At 36.6% G+C, this 18244-nt stretch overlaps 1 protein-coding gene and 1 long non-coding RNA gene across 6 annotated transcripts in view; one reads left to right on the top strand and one right to left on the bottom strand.

Annotated features, from left to right (window-relative positions):
- The window catches only part of JAKMIP2 (janus kinase and microtubule interacting protein 2), a 182795-nt gene extending 166769 nt beyond the window's left edge, over positions 1-16026 (bottom strand). For 4 of the 5 annotated variants that reach the window (XM_032250307.1, XM_032250304.1, XM_032250306.1 and 1 more), the window contains exon 1: positions 15643-16026. The gene's annotated coding sequence lies outside the window, so the exon portion shown is untranslated. The remainder of the gene's footprint in view (positions 1-15642) is intronic. The other variant, XM_032250305.1, reaches the window with a different exon arrangement.
- Positions 16027-16079: 53 nt separating this feature from the next.
- The window catches only part of LOC116531679, a 2602-nt gene continuing 437 nt past the window's right edge, over positions 16080-18244 (top strand). Inside the window, exons 1-3 of the long non-coding RNA XR_004260516.1 lie at positions 16080-16161; positions 16545-16594; positions 17922-18055. This is a non-coding gene — a long non-coding RNA (uncharacterized LOC116531679). The remainder of the gene's footprint in view (positions 16162-16544; positions 16595-17921; positions 18056-18244) is intronic.

Raw genomic sequence — 18244 nt, 5'->3', positions numbered from 1 at the left:
TTAAAAAAAAAAAGAAAACTGGAATGACCAAAAAGAATTACAGTATGAGTATATACTGTATAAATACTAATAGATGAAAATCATGGTTTTTCACAATTCATTTTGAAAATAAGAAATAGATCTATGAATATAAACCAATTGCTCACATTTTCCAAAAAAGAAATGACCCCAGTATTAATTTGCATAATAATGAGTAGACAGGACATGAAGAAAGCTCTGTTTTTTCCTACTGATGGTGATGATGTAATTATTTTGGTCCACTTGAAGTGACACAATAGCTTTCCCTTCATTATCAATCATTACAGTTTTAATAACAGCAGGGCAGCACTGCTGATCTTCAATTGGCTTGTCTAAATCCCAGGGCTTTCCTTTCCTGCATATCTTCATGGTGAATTCCTTTAAGTCACTCACGTTAAAATAAAAAGACCAAGGAAACAAAGGAATCACTCACTTCAAAGGTGGAAAAATATAAGGCTTGCCTTCCCCTCCTAATATCCATCAGGGACTTTCTAAAATGTTCAGGTAAAGACAACTTCTTAAAGTTATTTTTGGTTTGTTCCTTTTCGTGTTAACCAAATCGCATATGTTCATTGGAAAAAAAAAACTTAGGAAATGCAGGTCAATAAAAATTTAAAAATAAAAATGAAATTCACCTGCAGTTCTACCACCTGAACGCTTTTAATATTTTTACATTTCCTTCAGGTCTTTTTTTTCTGTGCACGTACAAACAAATTTTAGTAGACATAGTGTTTACAAACTTACATTTTCATTCAGTATATTCTAAACATCTTTGTAATTCACTGCAATTTTAAAATTTGTGATAATTTTTTAAGAATTTATAGCATGTTCTTCCTGTGATGCTCTCACTATATCTTCATTCTATTCCAACCAGTCAAAGCAATTTTATGCAGTTTTTTGCATTGTAGCTAGATATTAAAGACTTAGAGGTCAAATTAATATGCACTTTTCAGCCATCTGCTCTTCCCTCACCCAACCTTGGGTTATGATCTACTCCTTAGGGTTGTGTTTCCCCCCCATCATTTCTCCTTCTTCCTCTCTGCCTCACTTCCCTCAAGGGGACACTGTAGGCTAATGGGAGAATAAGTGAAGTCCATAAATAATTTTAATCACTACCATTGGCAAATAAAAAGACTTTGGATTCAGAAGAGGATTTCTTCAATCAGCTTGGGAACATGCCTACATAGTTGAAGGCAAAGGAATTAAGAGACCTTTCTGTAGAATTCTTTTGAAAAAAGGAAAACCATAAGTGATGTCTTTTATCTCTCTCTTTTAACAATTAACAAAACAAAAATCAAGAATGGACAGGATGCCTGCTCATGTCATACAATCAGCCGGTAGCTGAACAAAGACTAAACTCCGATTTCTGGTTCCCAAATTTGTGCTTTTCCACTGTGTCACATTGATTTACTCTAGACAAATCGGAGTTGGGATAAGTGAACTTGGTACCAAGATAACAACTGTGGGAAAACAACACTTGTCAAGTCAAGGGTTTCTCCGATTATGAGATATTCTTCTGACTCCATATACAACAGCAGCACATGCCCTGAGAGATGGGAGAGAAGGAAAAAGATGATCTTTTATTTTTTCCCTTGATTTTTCCTTCTAAGGAGAGCTATATTCATACTTTGATTAAAATATCACACATATGGGTAAGCTGGCTTCCAACATGTCCTCTAAAAAGGGAAAGCTAGTCAGTGGCTTCCTGCATGTGCAAGTGCAAATATTTTGCAGAGCAGAGAATGCTCTGCCTTGGGGGTCCACTTGCCACAGATGCATAATGCTGAGTGGAAAGTGGCAGTAATATAACCTGATTTAAGCCCTTAAATAAACCAGAAACCTCTCAATGAGATCTGCCAATCAATCATTCACCTTATGCTTGCATACTGGCCTTAAGGATGCAGTGTCTGGGCTGTAGATGAGAAAAATGTAGTCACTTTCTTTATGTATTGGACTGAATAATTAGCCTAGCAGCATACCACATTATATGCACCTTTTGATGTATATCTTGAATTAATGACCTATTTGCTAAACTGAATGGCAACATTGCACACACGCACGTGTACGTGGACATGCACACAGTGAAACAGAAAAATGGCAAAAAGCTGAAATATCTTATTACCATGGGAAGCATTTACTATGACAAAGTACTGACAGAAAATGTGATGGACAGTCAGAGTCATAAACACACTGGCTTACAGCTGGAAGGGTCCCCGTAAATAACCTATCCCATGACTTCCCTTTTATTTAAAGAAAAATAAAGAGTTTAAAAGATTTGCAATAGTTTTACAGGTTTCTGGCTCAGTGGCATTTGACTACACACCAGCAGAGAGTTTCCAGATTATTGAATATCAAGGTTGGAGTACTGATAATCACAGCTCAAAGAAGAAAAATCCAAAGTGAAGGCAAGCAAATCAGAATCAATACTTTCATTGAGTACTCAGCGACCTTTTTTCCCTCTGGGTTTAAATTTTTCTCACTTTCCGGGTTGATTTTTCTGTATTACATACAGAAAAAATAATAATGAAAGAGTCCCTTGACTGTATCTGAAATCAATGTATCTAATGCGTTTTCCAATATTTATCATGCATATGCCCTCATTAGATTCACATGCAAGAAAGGGTTCAAATTGGAAAAAATCTTTAAAAAGACATTCATAATTTTCCTTTTAGGATTTAATAGTCATTTCTTACTTCAGTCTTCAGTCTTATACTCTGTTTTCTAATAGATCCCAAGTGATGAAGTTTCAAGCACACTGAAATTGAGCACAGCAAACCAGTCTGCAAAGTGATCTTTTGTGTTATTTGGCTTGCTTTATTTTAAAAATCCATTTTATTGCATTATTCCCTGAATCATGGCCTTTCACGGCTTGATTCATTGTAACTAACATTCTTTTTTAAGGCATGACAGGTTACAAAAACCTCTACACACACACACACACACACACTCTCTCTCTCTCTCTCTCTCTCTCTCTCTCTCTCTCTTTCAGGTTTGTAAATTCAGTGATCAGGAATTAATGTTTTTCTTCATGTGTCTTGATTGATATTCTTAAGTTTTCTTATATAGATTTTTACATAGCTGATACTCAATTTGTAAATGTTCTTATATTCTGATAAAGGCTTCTGGGTCTCTCAGCAAAATTTTAGTGCCTAAAGGCTTACTGCTTACTGTGCTTTTAGGATTTTTATTCATCTTTGTAGGTTCCCTACTCACTACTTACTCCTCCACACATGCACCTAACATAGAAGAACCCATCGTAGGTGTTAGAATTATTTTTAAACTTAATTCTTCATTGTATTACAATCAAGACCACAAATTTAACGCATACCTGTTTGCATTCAGCTTAAAATATATTTTACAGTTCTCTTTTAATTCAAAATATTCAAATATGTCTCTGATTCCTAATTGAACAAGTTTATTAGGTGACATCATTTTAAAAAACAGATGCTCTTTGGTTAGTAATTTACATTAAAAATAAGTCATGTGAGTTATTTTAATATTCATCACTGAGATAGGTTTGGTCAAATGGTATTAAGATATACTCTCTAATGGATAGCAGTACAATGTGCAATAGTGTATCAGGAAGTCAGAACTATAAAATAATTCACACTCTGCTTTTACTTCCTCAATAAAGAACAAACATGACATCCTTTAAATAAGACTTTATATCTTGATGGCAAATGTTAAAGTGTTAAAATTTTGTTTGAGGCCCTGTCCTTTAGTAGCTGAATGGGAGAGCCACACCGTCACAATGTTTGTAATGTTTTATTGTTAACTTTTTTGTTTGCAGACTTATCTTCCTATATAAGCCTTTTGAGAATAGGATTTTTATCCCATGCACCTAGTATGAAAACAAGCATGAAGAAGCTATTCAGCAAAGCATTTATTAGCTGGTTGAATTTGGGCATGTTCCTTAACATTTCTCTGTCTTAGTTTTCTCAAATACAGAGGTTAAAAGGGGCGTACAATAGTTCTTGCCTCAAAGATACTATGCTAAGTGATCAGAACTTTGCCTGGCACACAGTAGGTGCTCATTCAGTACTCCTCCTTTGTACAACTCAGGGAGGTGCCACTCACACAGTCCTCCCTGGAGTTGTGCCCCTCTGGACCGCACCCTCAAAGTACGAGATATCGCTCTCATCCTCATCCTCATTGTCATCACGATTATTAGGCCCAAGAAGAGAAAGATTTCATTTCACCTAAACCACAGAGAGGGCAGCAAAAGTGTAAGCAGATCCTTCTTGATGAGGTTAACTGTGCATACCTCCCAGAGGGGAAAAAGCTCAGAATTCCACAGAATTTGGATGGGTTTGTGTCCTGTCACGTAATAATCCTTGTTAGAGCTTTTCAATAAAAATGGATTATGACTGAGCCACATAGTATTAAACTTGGATCTTTGTCTTATTATCATGTATTCTAATAATTACTATGAACTAAAACCACTAGAGACTAATGAAAATAGGATGCTGAATATCCCAGTGAGAACTGAAATTTTTAGTTTTTAAAGAAATTAGGTACACAGAATGGCAATTGCATTAACTATATCACTGGGTTTCAAATTATTTTGAGACAAAATCTTTGTTTTCAAAATATAAGGACACTCAATGGGTATTTTGTGTAGAGCATCTGGATCCTATCCTCCTCTCCTTTTCCTTCTGTCTGGGACTCACCAGATACACTGCGTTTGTCTCTGAAAACCAGATGCAGCTGCTGACCCAGGTGGAGCAAAGCTGGGTAGTCAAGTTCTTGGGTTTGTGGATAATTTAAACACTTTGATATCAACATCTTTCCTTAAAAATATTTACCACATTTTGTTAATTAAAGAAGTAAAAGGCATTTTAGTAAATTTAGAAACCAGAGAAGTCAGAGAAAAGATTTCTCATAAACTTACCACCTAGAATGAATTCCTGTTAATATTGTGATTTGCACAATTTTGGCCCTTTAAAATATATGTATGTTTGTGTAATTCTCTTTTCACAGAATTGGGATTGAATTCTATCTTTTGATTTTTGACTTTTTTTTTAACTTAGACAACTCTTACATATTTTTTCTATATCATGAAATATTTTTCTACAACATACTGTTTAAAGGGCTTCATTTTATTCCACAGTTGGGATAGGTCACATTTAACTTATCATATATATGTGATCCATATATCTGTACATTTAACTATGCACAGTTACTCCATAGGGCTTCTAAAAAATGGAGGTTTTGCTCCACCTGGATCAGAGGTCCTAAATGAGTTTACATAGACAAACACAATTTCTGGTGAGCCACAGCAAAAAGGAAAAGGGAATGACAATAGGATCCAGGCTCTCTACACAAAATACCCATTGGACATAGAAACAGACAACCAAATCAAAATTTCAGTCTCTCATCCAAACCTATTCTTGTTTTAATTCCTGCCATTTACTGTAAACAAAAAAATTAAAACAAAAAAGCCTTAAGTTGTGTGAATTTATGCCATGTAAACGATAAGACCAGTTTGTAACCACTGTGCTACATAATTGAATAGACTTTATTTCTATCTCAGCTCAAAAAATCACTAATTGAATGGTTTGAGTTGGAAACTTAACCTATCAAAGCTTCATCTTTATTGGAAAAATGGAAATAAAAATGTCTACTTCACCAGCCTGCAGTGAGCACTGCAAAAACAGACATGGATGAAAATATTCAGCATACTAGATACGTAACAGATGCTCAAAGAATTTAAGTCTTTTCCTCATTTACTGGATAACTTTAGAAACGAAGTTGTTCTGTTTTGTTCCTTTCATACTTGTCATAGTCAGAGCATATCAGATACCCTTCTTATTAGGAAGGTCAGAGCTAACCCATTAACTGCGGGAATAAATAATTATACTTGAATTATAAAGAAAATTCTAAACTATGGGTCTTGCCACATCTTCTAAAGAGTAAAGATGAGTCAGCATCAAGTCTGAAAAAATTTTCTTTTTTTATTTTATTTTATTTTTTCCCCATTTATTTATTTTATTGCATTTTAGGTTTTGGGGTATATGTGAAGAACACGCAAAATTGTTGCATAGGTACACACGTGGCAGTGTGATTTGCTGCCTTCCTCCCCATCACCTACATCTGGCATTTCTCCCCCGCTATCTCTCCCCAGCTCCCCACCCCCCACCGTCCCTCCCCTATTTCCCCCCAACTGACCCCAGTGTGTAGTGCTCCCCTCCCTGTGTCCATGTGTTCTCATTGTTCAACGCCCGCCTATGAGTGAGAATATGCGGTGTTTGATCTTCTGCTCTTCTGTCAGTTTGCTGAGAATGATGGTTTCCAGGTTCATCCATGTCCCTACAAAGGACACAAACTCATCGTTTTTGATGGCTGCATAATATTCCATGGTGTATATGTGCCACATTTTCCCTAGCCAGTCTATCGTTTACTCAGGGGAAAGTACATCTTTGGCGAAAGTCTGTCTCAAATGAAATGCTTTTCTACTGCTTCATCAGCTATTCTCTGCCGTAGGGATCCTGTCGTTAGTTAAACAGCACTTAAGCACCCCAAGAATGTGGTTAGTGATGGCACCATGTGAACTGAGAACTGATCAATTCTGCTTAGATTACAGTTGACTTCACAGCCAAAGATCAATGTTTCAAAGTGAGAGGATCATACAAAATAAAGGTAGACAGCTCATGTTTTCAAACTACACAAACGTTAGTGAAAGTTCAGTAAGCAAATGACCAGTGACTGCCTAGAAATATTAATCTTGTCTCTTTACTATGTTTCGGGGGCCTTGGCTAAACCATTCAGACTTGATTTTAAAAACTGTATGTAGGATGAAAGGAGAAAAATATAAAATCACACACCATAGTTAAAAGAGATTGGGTAGTATATGTAGTCGAATCTTTCCACATAAGAGTGTTAGTATGGATCAGGCATGTTTAAGTGTGCATTTGGATACTGAACTCTTTTAAACCTGTAAAAAGCAAAAACCCAAAGGTCACACTCAGATGCAACAATCGATTCCCCTTTTTGTATGCTAATATTTTCCTTTCTCTTGTTTCAGAGTGTAGCATTGCACCCTGTAGGTAAAAAATGTGGACCATCTAGCTAAGAAGAGAACAAAACAGGTAAAACATTCCTTCTATGTAAAATTTACTGGGGGAAGGCGTTCCTTGTTACTTCAGTGTTGAAAAAGCTGAGACTTATTTTTCATTATTGCTAAATGTTTTAAGCACCTGGCTCAAAATACACTATATTCTAAATTTTATAGATAATTTTATTTAATAAAGTGCTTTAAAAAGAAGTCAAAATTCAGATGTTTTTCATAATATAGCTAAAAATAATATGTTCTCTAAAATACAAAATCCATTTTATGGTTAATTAACTACAACCTAAATTACTCCTTAAAAGACAATAGGAGACAGAGTCTGAGCCAGTGGTCAGAATAATTCCTTCCTTTGGGTTTAGGAAACTAGAGCTGAGTAGATGATGGAGAAATCCCTGTAATTCCAGAGTACCCATTTTCGTTATCTGAATTACCTAGCATATTCATAAGAAAGCAAGTTGAAGGTCTATAATATGTTCAAAACATCTAAGTCCTTCTCTCTATGTTGCCAAGGTCAGTTAGCAGGATCAGCAGCTTGTGAATTCTCATGTGAATTCTCAGCATGGATTTTTTTAATATAAATTCTCCAAATTGGTTATAATCATATAAAAATTTGTTGACTGTTTTGCTCTTCATTTATTGGTAGAATGACACAATAGCCTAGATTTCACAGAATGGTACTCATTTAAAATACTGTCTAGTTGTTTTCATGAGTGTTTTTGCATTTAAAAAAACTAACAATTTTATTTTGGAAAGTAAGTTCCAAGTAGGTATGCTTGATGTATGAGTAGGTTAAGGGCCTTAAATATAGATCAGTGATGACTACAGAGTAAGAGCGCAGTTTATTTTTGGAATACACCTCTCTCCGTGAAGTGCTACATAAGAAAAGCCAGGTAAGGAATGCAGGTAAAAAACAATTACCTGGTTTCCACTGTGGGTATAAGCATTTTTCAGGGGAACATTTCCAGTTTGAAAAGAAGGTATGATGAAAATACCACCCTCTTCTCCTAAACACATGCTCACAGGCTTTTTTAGAGTCAGGGTAATCTCAGCAAAATTTCCTTCTTGAAAATAATATTGACCACATAGTGTCAGCTAAAATCAGTCAGATTTGGTTTTCCATGTATATTCTAACTGCAGCTGAACTCCAGAAATTCACGAATTGCAGTAAGTGCCATGATCTTGATTTAGATTCCAAACAAAGAAAGGCAACAAAAGCTTCTTCCTCATACTTAAGTTACAGCATATCAGCAGGTTAGACACCCCATATAAATGACTATCCTCAGAGGCTCAAAGGCATGTCCCTGTGTCTGCTAAGCTAACCCTCTTGTTCAAGTCACTCTTTTTATATTTGATTTCAAAATTCTCATGAAAGCAGGGTGCTGCCTTAATTTATCTTTGGAGTGAGATGCATTTCTGATTCAACTTAATTTTTGGATGGAGAGATGATGGAATGATTTGTTTATGATTAATTAATTCAGTAGAGTTGATTTCTAAAATAGCACAATAGCTGTGAGTGTGTATCATGTAATTTGGAGCTTATAATAATTAAATTACTAACTTATTTTAATTAATCACAGTGAATTAAAGGTATTTGTTAATGATATCACTATTTCTGACTTGCAATTCAGTTTTTAAAAGAAAATAAAAAGAGCCACGGAAGTGTTCATAGCCTTTCTTATGTCATAGCATGTAGCGAGCAGTTTTTAATGATGTATTGTTAAGTATTGTGATATGTTACCTTTAAGAATCTGATTTTGCCTTATCGAAATCATAATATCTGAGGATATGAATATAACTCATTTGTTTTTACAGTCAAATTTTAAAAAATGAGAATCACAGTCAAAAGAGCTATTAGTTGAAGTCTCCTTTACAATCTTAGGCCAGGAGCCCTTTAGGGGACTCTCATTCTTTCATTCATTCTGTCACTCTGTCAAATGGCCTTTATTGAGCATGCATGCTGTATCAAGGCATTCATTACAATTGGTGAACAACACAGTTTCATTTTCTGCCCTCATGGAACTTACATTCTAGTGATGAGTAGGGAAAGCAAATAATAAATAGCTCTGTAATTACAACTGTTGATATATATTATGAAGGAAACACACAGGTTGGAGAGAGTAAAAGGGGAGATATACCTAGGGAATTCTTTCCAAGGCATTATGTTTGCACTTCAGACTTAAAGTTTGAGAAGAGTCAACCATTCATATTTAAAAAGGGGAAAGACTCAGATGACTGGGTTTTTATTTGAAAACTAAGATGCACATGAATTCACTAGGAAATAATGAAATAATTCATTTTAAAATAATGAATATAGTGAAAAAATAGCAAAACTACATCTTGGCAATATGGGTTGGCCGTGTCCCCACCCAAATCTCATCTTAAATTGTTGTTACCATAATCCCCACATGTCGTGGGAAGGACCCAATGGGAGGTAATTGGATCTTGGGGATGGTTTTTTCCATTCTATTCACATGATAGTAAGTTCTCTCGTGAGTTGATGGCTTTATAAGGGTCTTCCCCCTTCACTCAGCTCTCATTCTTCTCCGTCTTGCCACCATGTGAAGAAGGACATGTTTGCTTCCCCTTCTGCCATGATTGTAAATTTTCTGAGGCCTCCCCAGCCCTGAGGAAGTGTGAGTCACTTAAACCTCTTTCCTTTATAAATTACCTGGTATTGGGTATGTCCTTATAGTAGTGTGAGAATGGACTAATACACTTGGTTTATTCCAAGAAGTCATTTAAATATCTTCCTATAAAGGAGTTGAGTTGCTTAACCAAGGATAAAACTATAGGACAGGCAGGGCGTGGTGGCTTCTGCCTGTAATCCCAGTACTTTGGGAGGCCCAGGCAGGCAGATCACTTGAGGTAAGGAGTTTGAGACCAGCCTGGCCAACATGGTGAAACCTCGTCTCTACTAAAAATAAAAAATTAGCCAAGAGTGGTGGTGAGTGCCTGTAGTCCCAGCTACTCTGGAGGCTAAGGTACAAGAATCACTTGAATTTGGGAGGTTGAGGTTGCAGTGAGCCAAGATCATGCCACAGAACTTTAGCCTGGGCATCAGAGCGAGACCTTATTGAAATAATAATAATTAATTAATTAATTAAAAAATTAAACTACAGGACATAGCACTACAACACACTGGGGAAAACGAACATGAATCTGAAAGAGATGTGTTTTAGTTTTTGGTTTTTGATTGTTGCTGATGCATGCACCTGGAGAAATTCCTAGTGACTCCAACAGGGATTTCACTGCCTTGGATTCAGAACTTATTCATTACCAGCAGACAAGGAATGACCAAGGTTAATTTAAGACCCATTGTAAGATGCAGTGGCAGGTCAGGGTAACAGAGTTCATATTTCCTGAATGTAATGCTTGACTCACAGCTGCTTTAAATCAAGCAGAGTCTACCTGTATCATAAGAAGTATTTAAAAGTGAAGAGTGACGACTCCCACGTGAAGGAAAAAACAGCTTGAATCATCAAAAAATGTACAAGGAAATTTAAAATTCAGTAGAGACATATTTGTTGACATGGATAGATGGCCACTATACATAAAGCAAAAGGAGTATAAAACAATGGCTGGAGTATGGTCCATTTATGAAACTGTGTGTCTGCATGTGTTTCTCTGTGTCTACACAAAAGGATCTCAAAGGAAATATTCTGAAATGCTAACAGTAATGATTTCTTGGTGGTAGGCTTTTGAGTGGTTCTTATTTTCCTTTTACACATTTCTGTGTTATCATTTTCCACAATGAGGATGTATTATTTTTAAATATAAAAAAACTTTAAGCCACAGGATTTAGTTGTAGTAGTGAATAATGATTTAAAGAAGAATTTTTTTAGTGTGACAGGTCTCATTTTTACTGCATGCTAATTAATTATAAAGGACACTTTTTACAAACGTAGAATATAGTTCAGATGCCATGATTTGGTATTTGGCCAGGGCTGAATTACCAAATAGTCACGCCAGTATGTGGCTAGGCCATTAATGAAGAAATAGAGACATCAGAAGTTAGAATATTTGAAAAACAAATAAATACTTTTGCTATTTCAGAAAAATGTAGAAGCATTTGTTCAGAGAAAATAATCAGAAAATCGTTGAACTGATGTACACTTATTTTACGACAATATCATTTTTACTTTTAAGAATGTGTAGGTGGAGAGATAATTAGGACATATAGGTAGGAATGGCATAACTTTTTTCAAGATTCAGGACCTACAGGATTTTAATCTGATCCTAAGCACAGAAAAATGGTCACCTCCTAACCTCTATGTCATTAAAAATAACAACAATATCTATCTATAAAATAAGGGCATATCAGTCCAACAAATTTCTGATTTTCAAGCAAACAAATGCTTCTAGGTTCTTCTGAATATCAAGAAGGCTAGATTTTCTTTAAAATACTTTTTTTGTGTGAACCCCCCCCCTTTTTTTTTTTGCCAAATTCAGTATGTTCAAAGAACAAATTATGGTACCTGAAATAGTCAAATAAAATGAGCCACACAATGCAGATTAGTAAATTGAATTAAAATTATTTTACCAATTAAAATTCAAATTGGTAAGATAATTCACTACCTTTCTACTATGGCAGTTTGTACTCACGAAATTATTGATCCATTCTGTTACACCATTTACCAAACACAAATTTGGACAAGTCTAACCTCCCTAAATCTGTTCCCGTTTATTTTAAATAAGTGTTATGACACTAGCTTTGTTGATATGATTGAATTAAAATGATAGAATAGAAGCTGAAATTGATGGAATATAAAATAAAAAATAAAGATGGAAAAGTGACAGAGTTAAATAAAATTGTATTAACATAAGGTGAAGGGATGGTACTAATTACAACTACATTGTTTTCATCATCAACTATTTCATGGGTGTATATCTTATATTCTCCACGGAAATTCTTTGTTGCTAACATATGCAAAGTCTCCTAGTCAGGTAAAAGCTCTACAAATAGTTGTTAGTTAATTGATTAATTTATCCTGCTTGAAAGCACATTTTCCCTTGATAGAATAATAGTGGAATGTGTAAACAGAGGGAATTGTAGCAGACGTCAAAGAGTAACAACCAAGTATAAACCTAACTTTTTGTTTCAGTAAAAGCCCATTATTGTGTTATTTATGTTAAAACTTCCATAATAAGGCTCCAACCATGAGAAACAAAGCATTAACTTTTGATGAACCAAAAATAAATGTAGAAAACTATTTTACTCTCCAAATATTGTCTAAGTCATTCTGAAGCCAACTTGCAGAAGGTAGATAAAATAAAAATATGTTCTGAAGTCACTTGAAATAAGAAATATCGTATTACAAAATGAGAAAGGAATTAATGGGTGTCCTAATTAAAACAAATTTTACTAAGGCTTACATACCAATCAAAATATTTAATTTCAATATTCCAACATGAATGACATTTTTAAGATACTGTTTGAGTGGAAGATTAGTTTGTTAAACAGCACATTTAAGCATTAATTTGTACATATCTTTCAAAAAATTTATTTTTGAAAAAAAATCAACTTGATGGCTCTTGAATTATTTTGTGTCAAGATCCCCTTAAATAACACATTACATTTTTCAAAATTAACCATGCAACAAAAAATAATTTTAATATACACATTTGACATCACACTCCAAAAAGTTGCTGAGAAAGGCCTCTATGAACAGGTAAATGTTCAGTTTCCTGCATTCTGGCAGAATTACATGTAAATTTCTCTAGGAAGACAATCAGTTAATTTACTTGCAAATACCTAGATCCTGTAATTTAGAAGCCAACTACAAAATGGAGTCTTACTGTTATAATCTAGAAGTGCCTGATCTTAAACAATGAACATACTCTCTTAAATAAATGACTTACTCTAGAAAAAGCAAGAGAAGTTCTTGAGAAGGAAATTTAGTCCATCCTAGACAAATGCATATCTAGGTCATACTTAAGGAGGTTTTGATGAGAAAAGAGTGTATTGCTTTATCTGATTAGCCAGTTGACTACTCACACTTACAATGAGGAACTTCTACAATTTTATATTTCTAATCTTCATAATTCCTCATAAAGTTGAAGCCCATTGATCATATTTGAGGTTCCAAAAAAATAGCAATAAACAATGTCCTGTGCTTATGCCCCATGTTCAATTTATCTGAAACAAATGATTGTCATATTTCAGTTTTCTCTTCTCCAAATGAAATAATCCTAGTTTTTTTAAAAAAATCTGTCCTCAGAGAGTTCAAATTTTAGTGCTTAAAACATACTTCACTTTTCTGTGGTCCCTTAGCAAAGGCCATATAATTGTCTTAAATTGTGGGGTCAAAAGCTAGACCTGTATTTCTATCAGGATAATAGCTGACACTTGGCAGAAACAGGCTATCTATAAGGAGTTTTAAGCACATGGCCTAAGGGATTCGCCTCTGTTTGAACTGTACCAACTTTGCCTCTAAAATGACATACAAACAAAAACTCAACAAAAAAGAAACAAAAACAAAGTCCCAGGATATCTGCTTTCGTTGCATGAAATGGGGTCAACTAGTACAAATCTTAATTTTTTAAGTTTACTATAGACATATCTAACATTGTAATTTTAGGAAGTCAAGAATTATCACTGAAAGATTCAGGATGCAATGTGTTATACAATTTTGATAGAACATACAAGCCCAGTATCTCTTTCCTTGCCCTACTTCATATAGTTGTTACAATTAGGCGCATGGTAGCAGGAGTTTACAAAGCTGTGGATCTATAATATATGGCATGCTATGAGCACATGCACAATTAAGTCACTAAGGCCCCTTCTCAAGTATAAACCAAAGAGAACAATTATTCTCAGAGAAATTAAACTTTAAACCTGATTCAAATACATATGAAAATTATAAATGTGGGTGGGGGTGTATGTAGAATCATAATGCAAGGCTAAAGCCCCAAACAATTGTTATTTTACATTGTAAAAAATGTCTGTACTAACAATGATATTGTCAGAGAAGAGATTAATGGATAAAACTATAATAGCCCATGTGGTGAATGTAATATTACTCATACATTTTACCTACAAAAATTTTTCCAGCTTTACTTCAATGAAATCCATTATCCTGGGTGGGAATGGAACCTCCTTATCTCCGGCACCATTAGTCTCCCGAGCTGCCTTAAAGCCTTGACATACTAAAAGGTCAAGCAGATCCCAGTGAGCATTTGTAAACTACAATGGCCCCCCATTTCAGCTACAAGCCACACACATTCTCCTGCTCAGCTTTGCTCACTCTCTGGTTTCATTTCATTGTATAAGCAGACTAATTTAGAAATGGCTGGGCTAGGGTACTTGGGAATACCTAGATTTTCAAAACAATCCTACTTTCCTACTTAATCATTTGCAGAAGGAGACCCATAATACAACATTTGGGAGAACTATAAAATGGTGCCTGGATACTGAAGGAATGAACAGCAGATAGCAGCACTATTAAATAAAATGAATGCATTTCACCTTCCAGCTTAGCTGTGCTTCCTGGGACACAAGGAACAAACATGAAAAGGTTGGGGTGGCATTTCCAGAAAACTGATTTGCTCAAACATTCATTTGGCATGATGCTAGAAACAAAATAATACCACAAGCCACCTCCCTTTCCCATCATTGTGAATTTGGAATCCTCAATATCACCCCCCACAAACCCAATTAAAAATAAAGAGGCAGGCTATGAATTTGCATCTAGTTCTATGATACAGATCAAATGATAGGCATCTGTTCCAATTGGTCACAATAAAATTAAGAGACAATAACAAGAGTAAATTTCACATTAATCCAAATGAAGCCAATGAATAATAATACAAACCAGAAGCATAGTTTCAAAAACGTGCAATTACTTTCAGACATACAAGGACATAGCTAACCCATAAAAATGATTGCAAAGCACACTCTACATATAAATATCCTCCATAAATGCAATATAAATGCTAAGTAACACGGGTATATATGATATGTATATCCATAATATATACATGTATAAGTTCACAATCAAATCTATGTATAAAATAAAACTGGTTCTGGCAAATGATTTCTCAACAAGAGTACATTAGAATATAAAATAGAATGTCGAATTCTGGGGCCGCTTTTTCTAAACAATCAATGAAATAAGCAAAACCACCTTAACATGAGTCTGGGAAGCTTATGAGACACCGAATGTATTTCTGAAGAAGGCCCAACCCTGTATGTGAGAGCTGCAAATGAAATGATTCCTTTCAATAACACCCTCTTCTTGGTGTTAGCTCCTTTTCCAACCCCTGATGCTGTTGCTAAGCTTAGGAAAAAAGGCACCAAGTGGCTCAGTCTGCATTCTGAGCCAGTTAGAGATAGAATCAGAACATCATTTTTTTTTTTTTTTAACACAAGCGGTTGTCTTCTCACTTCTATCTTCCTGGCAACCTTCCTCTCCCTCCATCACTCATTTCTGTCTCCACATCTCCCGCTCCTAGTCTGAGGCACGGGAGTCATTGTTCAAGTTCAGGCCAGAAATGTATACACAGGTCAAATAATAACACAATAAACCAAGAAGGGAGCCCTACTGTTTCCTACTCACCATGCTGAGACCCGGAGAAGCTGTTTAAAGGAGGGAGAGATGCAAACTGAATCCATTTTCCTTGTGACCGAGTCGGATGCAGCCTCCGAACCCAACATCAGCAGCGGCTGCCGTTTTTTTCTCTCTGTCTCTGGTTGGCGATGGTGCGAATAGGAACCACCCTTCCAGCTGCACTAGAGTATCAGCAATAGAGGCGGCGGCGGCGGCAGCAGCAGCAGCAGCATCACCAGTTGGGCCTCCTCCCTCTCGGAGGATGGGGTGAGCTTGGAAGCAGCCAGGAACTTGCAGCAGACACCTCCTCTGGCTCCTCCTCTCTCTCCCCCTCCCCCAGTGCCCCACCCCTGCTGCGGTAGAGGCTGCTGGGCCGGCAGCTGCTGGTTGCCATGGCAATGACCAATGATAAGCGACCAAGCTAAGGGGGAGGGGAGATGGGCGAAGCAAGCTGCAGGGTCTGGAGGGGAGCGAATTTGTGCTGCTGCCCTCTGGGATGCTCTTGATCTCTCCTACCCTGGACTCCAGGTCTTTTGAGAAATGGGGCGAGGGTGGATAGGCGCGGGAGGAGAATAATTAAAATTTAATTGAAATCTAGGTCGAAACATACGAAATAGCTTAGCTGTTTTTTTTTTTTTTCATTTTCTGTGGTTTTCCAATAAAATGCACGAAATTTTCGTGCAGATAAATGATAACAAATGTGGAGAAAATTATGTCGCATGACAGCAGATTATCATTACTTCCAAACGTGTTGGTCCTTTATAGCATCTTTTACTCAATACCAGGCAACAAGGTTGTTAGAAAGCAAACGGAGTGGCTGGACTTTGTAATAAATTAAGAGTCTGGTTGATTCCTTTGCACTACTCCCGGCTTGTTCTCAGGTGAGTTACTTGGTTTTACTGTTTTTCCAGCTGCCCTTCTGAAGAGGACCTGGAGGTATTTGACACTTCCCTGAGGAAAAGTAAGTTGGGATAGAGGACACTTAAATTCCTTTCAACGACCACGATTCTCGGTAGCACCAGTTGGTGGACAGTTCCCAATCTTTTTTAGCGTCAAACTCCTGGAGCGTTCCATTTCCTGCAGACACTTCCTGCCATTTTCATGGATGCCCTTTTGGAGTTCCGAAGTCAGTTGGCAGTCAGGGTGGTGGGTGTGAAAAGGGGAAGTGAAATCAGTAGTGTCGAGATCTAGGCGAGTTCTGTCTCTAACTCTGCATTATAGATGACACTAGTATTTATCTCGTGCAGGCTTTGTAAAGGTTGAATGAGATAATGCACTAAAAACACTTGGTATATAGTAAGCACACAGTGTACAATAAATATTACTATTGTGGCATAGTAGCAGCCACCTCTTAATCTAAGGGTTTAAGGGGAATTACGTGGCAATTTCAGGTAGGAGAAAAAATTAAGTGAGAAAACGCAAAATACGTGATAGCCATGGTGATGATGGCAAAGACAGAGGCCCTAAGAGATCGAATGTTCTACACATTTCGATATTTGAGGACATTGTAAATCTAAGAGGAGTTAGATACATTTCCTAAATTCACAACTGATAAACGACGGAGCCGGAACTAAAATGGACTCTTACAACACTCACATTTGCTCTCCAGACCACTACACTTTTCTGCCACTCCTCCATAAAATGGAAATAATCTCTGTTCTTAATCCACAGATTTATTTAAAGATTCAAATGGCATTAACACAAGTTTCAGAGTCAGACGATCTTGGCTCCGTTCCTAGCGCCAGTATTTACTCTGGGTATAATTTGGAACATATTTATTAACTTCCTCAAATCTGTGATTCTTCATCTGTAAAAAGAAATAATCATAGAATCTCATGAGTCATTATAAAAATTAAACTAGATGATATGTGTAAAATATACAGTGTTCAGCAGATAGAAAATATTCAATAAATGTAGCCATAGTTACTTGTTACTCATTTGTAAGTAACTAACATTAAACCATGAGAAGACGGACATTTTCCTGCATGGTGTCACTCTTGATGTCAGGGGCTTATTCTAATAAAACTGACTTGAAGATGCCTAGGTGACGCGGGAAAGAGTTGCAGCTCCTCCCCAGTACTTGACCCTGGCTTCCCATCCACTTGGTGGGAAAACCTGCATTCTGCTTTGTGCAGCCAGTGTCCCCTGCCTTTTGTCAAAACCTCAGCAGCCACACAGCCTGCACACATTTCCAAGTCAACATCACATATGTGTGATGTGTAGCATAAAGGAATAGGTTGTGATCACGTCGCTTCTTTTTGCATTCCTGTATTTTATCTTCTCCACAGAGATGGTCTTGTAAGTAAGCAGGGCAGGAAGCTACAGGCTGTAGAAGCTGTGACACACTAGATGACAGAACCCTCCGCCCTGTCCTCAGGACAGCATTTCATCCTTTGCTCTAGGAGCTGACTGGCTAAGGTGAGTGATTCTAGTTTTCTCCTCTCCTCCCATCAACATAAAACAATTGGTTAAGAGACAATCGGCCGGGCGCGGTGGCTCAAGCCTGTAATCCCAGCACTTTGGGAGGCCGAGGCGGGTGGATCACGAGGTCAAGAGATCGAGACCATCCTGGTCAACATGGTGAAACCCCGTCTCTACTAAAAATACAAAA

The sequence above is a fragment of the Sapajus apella genome, unplaced genomic scaffold (assembly GCF_009761245.1).
Source record: "Sapajus apella isolate SASKATOON/1434 unplaced genomic scaffold, GSC_monkey_1.0 scaffold71, whole genome shotgun sequence".
Lineage (NCBI taxonomy): Eukaryota > Metazoa > Chordata > Mammalia > Primates > Cebidae > Sapajus > Sapajus apella.
The sequence above is the reverse complement of the archived record's forward strand: the minus strand, read 5'-3'. Positions and strand labels throughout refer to the sequence as shown.